The sequence below is a fragment of the Acanthochromis polyacanthus genome, chromosome 6 (assembly GCF_021347895.1).
Source record: "Acanthochromis polyacanthus isolate Apoly-LR-REF ecotype Palm Island chromosome 6, KAUST_Apoly_ChrSc, whole genome shotgun sequence".
In the NCBI taxonomy this organism is placed as follows: domain Eukaryota; kingdom Metazoa; phylum Chordata; class Actinopteri; family Pomacentridae; genus Acanthochromis; species Acanthochromis polyacanthus.
This window is the reverse complement of record NC_067118.1, coordinates 23,106,380-23,109,840: the sequence shown is the minus strand read 5'-3', so window position 1 is coordinate 23,109,840 and position 3,461 is coordinate 23,106,380. Positions and strand designations below refer to the sequence as shown.

The following is a 3,461-nucleotide window of genomic DNA, read 5'->3' as shown; positions in this document are numbered from 1 at the left end:
AGGGGGGGGGGGATGAGTTCCCCAACAGGACGGATATAATGTTGACGACTTTGGCAAACGGCACGACAACGGCAATCCAAAGATGCATCTGCAGCAAGATCTGCAAGAAGGAGCGCGGCCTTAAGATCCATCAAGGCCGAATGAAATGCTTGGTGCGGGAGTGCACAACACAGCGCACAGGACCTAGTCCTGGTGAGACAACGGAGGGGCACGGCCAGGAGACACCCCACAGAGCCCAGAACCTCCAAGTGAGGAGCACTCCAGCCCACAGAAAAGTAGTTCAACAGCCATGTATCAAATGGCCTCCAGCAAGTCAGCACAGAATCTGGCACCAATTCAATGAAGATACAACCAGAGTCATTGAAGCAACAGTGAAAGGGGATGCAGACAGACGGCTCCAGACCATGACCACCATCATTGTCACACTTGGCGCAGGGAGATTTGGTGTAAAAGAGTGCAAGTCCACCAGCCCCAACTCCACCAGGAACTGAAGAGCAGAGATGATCCACCAGCTGTGGCAAGAGCTCCGGGCCCTGGCGAAGCAGTACAAGGTAGCAACTGAGGAGGAGAAGCCACTATTGACGGAGCTACATAACATCATCCGAAAGAAACTTATGACCCTGCGCAGAGCTGAATGGCACAGGAGACGAAGGAGAGAGAGAGCCAGGAAGCGAACTGCATTCATTGCCGATCCATTTGGATTTACCAAACGGCTGTTAGGGCAGAAGCACAGCGGGCAGTTAGTTTGCTCCAAGGAAGAGATAGACCAGTTCCTGAAGAACAACTTGAGTGACCCTGATAGAGAGCACAACCTATGGCCCCACAGTGCCTTGGTGGACATACCACTTCCTACTGTCGATTTCATGACCACTGAGCCCACCTAGAAGGAAATCCAGGAGGTAGTTACTGCAGCTAGAGCAGGATCTGCCCCAGGACCAAGTGGTGTACCGTACAAGGTGTACAAATGCTGCCCTGGGCTCCTGAGAATCCTCTGGAAGATCCTGCGTGTGGTTTGGTGTAGAGGAGTGGTAGCAGACCAGTGGAGGCAGGCGGAGGGCGTCTGGATACCTAAGAAGGAGGATTCCACCATGCTGGAGCAGTTCAGAACCATCTCGCTACTTAGCGTAGAGGGGAAGATCTTCTTCAGCATCTTATCTAGAAGGTTGACAGACTTCCTGCTCAAGAACGGTTACATCGACACTTCAGTCCAGAAAGGCGGGATTCCCGGAGTGACTGGTTGCCTAGAGCACACTGGAGTTGTCACCCAGTTGATCAGGGAGGCGCGAGAGGGCAAGGGAGACCTTGTGGTGCTGTGGCTTGATCTCGCCAATGCCTATGGATCCATACCCCACAAGCTCGTGGAGACTACCCTCGTTCGCCACCATGTACCCTGTAAGATCAAGGACCTTATCCTGAATTACTATGGGAATTTCAGGTTGAGAGTAACTTCTGGGAGAGTAACATCGGACTGGCATTGGCTTGAAAAGGGCATTAGAACAGGGTGTACAATCTCAGTTAGCCTTTTTGCTCTTGCCATGAACATGGTAGTCAAAGCAGCTGAGAGGGAGTGCAGAGGTCCTTTGTCCAAATCTGGCATTCAGCAGCCCCCCATCAGAGCGTTGATGGATGACCTGACGGTCACCACAACATCTGTGCCTGGGGGGAGATGGATACTCCAGGGCCTGGAGAAGCTAATCTCCTGGGCAAGAATGAGCTTTAAACCTGCTAAGTCCCGAGCCATGGTGCTGAAGAAGGGAAAGGTGATGGACAAGTCCTGCTTCTTCGTGGATGACACAGCAATCCCTTCGATCACCGAGAAACCAGTGAAGAGCCTGGGAAAGGTCTTTGACTGTAGTCTCAGGGATGCTGCAGCAATCCGAACCAACCACAAAGGAGCTCCAGACATGGCTATCGGCTGTGGACAAGTCTGGCTTACCTGGCAGGTTTAAGGCATGGATTTACCAGCACGGCATCTTGCCCCGAGTACTATGGCCTCTGTTGGTGTACGAGGTGCCCTTGTCCATGGTAGAGACTATGGAAAGGAAGATCAGCAGCTATCTCCGTAGATGGATGGGCTTTCCACGCAGCCTGTGCAGTGCTGCACTGTATGGGAAGAACAGCAGTATGACAGGAGGAAGATCGCCTTCATTAGAGCTGGAGAGCAGCCACAGCCACGACCCAAACCAGTAGCTGGCCTTCTCGCCTCAGCAGTGGACTGGGATGTGCGTGTGGACTTGGAGAAGCAGCTCAAATTTCCAGATCACATCTTAGCAACTCCATTGCGGCCTGACATAGTACTTTCGTCAGTCTCTGCAAAGCAGGGCATTCTGATAGAACTAACAGTTCCATGGGAGGATCGAACGGAGGAGGCGAATGAACGGAAGAGGGCAAAGTACCAGGAGCGATGTAGCGATCATGTAGCATTCACTTATAGCCATAGTTACAGTGGTGCTGTGCCGTTACCTTGCAGTGATACAGAAGTCTTGAACAAATCCGTGGATCCAGACTATAAGCCACATCACTGTCAAAATCTAATCACTTGGTCCTTGTGTCATTTCTGACCTTCCCTGAAAATGTCAGCGCAATCCATTTGTTTTTGAGTAATGTTGCTAATAGACACACAGACAGATGAGTTATGCCGAATGTCACATAACTCTGCCGCATTCATTGGTGGAGTAATAAACATCTGGAAAATGTGCTAGCACAATGGAAGAATCATCATGTACACTGCTAGGGTGTGGTTCATGTGTTTCTTAAGGAAAAAGTGAACTCCTATGTTTTGATCTAAAGAGTGTATACTGTCGTCATTCAAAATACATTAATACATTGTTGTACTTTTTTCCACCCTTGTATGCTGGATGAGCAATGGAGGATATTATTGGTTGTCTGGTTTCACATCATGGTTACGCCTTGTTTGACTCTGTAAATGAGGCTACTGAGGCTCCTCACGAGGAATTCAGTTACTGTGGCATTCATCAGTCTGATCATATAAAATGCAGAGCATAAATAAGCCAGGTGATAAACAAAATGTCCAAACAGCAGTTTCAAGAGCAGGTAAGACCAAGTTCTCGATCCTGCTCTATAAGGATGCAAGTAATTTTCCAGGACCAATTTTCCACTTGGAATGTCAGAAAATTCAACGAAAGCACATTCCTGGAATCCTCCTGGCATTCACGCACTGTGAAAGACTGGAGGAAAGGAAAGCATTTTTCTGAATCAGAACTACTTTGCTGAAAAGCTTCCACAAAAATGCAGGAGATGGCTCATCTGTCCATTCATACTCCATCAGGACACCAGAATGAAGCGGTGCTGAATTTATGAAAGAACCAGATTGTAATAACCCCAAGCATGTGGATGTGATTACTGTCGCGTGTGTAATTATGATTAGTTTTTCAGAAGTTTCAGTGGGGTATTTACACTGAAATTACAAGACAGTAGAAAAATTTCAGCAACATTTCTAA

General features: G+C 48.7%; 1 pseudogene; it reads left to right on the top strand.

The window, feature by feature from the left end:
- Window positions 1-299: 299 nt before the first annotated feature.
- LOC110952970 (uncharacterized) lies at window positions 300-2,190 on the top strand (annotated as a pseudogene).
- The last annotated feature ends 1,271 nt before the right edge of the window (window positions 2,191-3,461 follow it).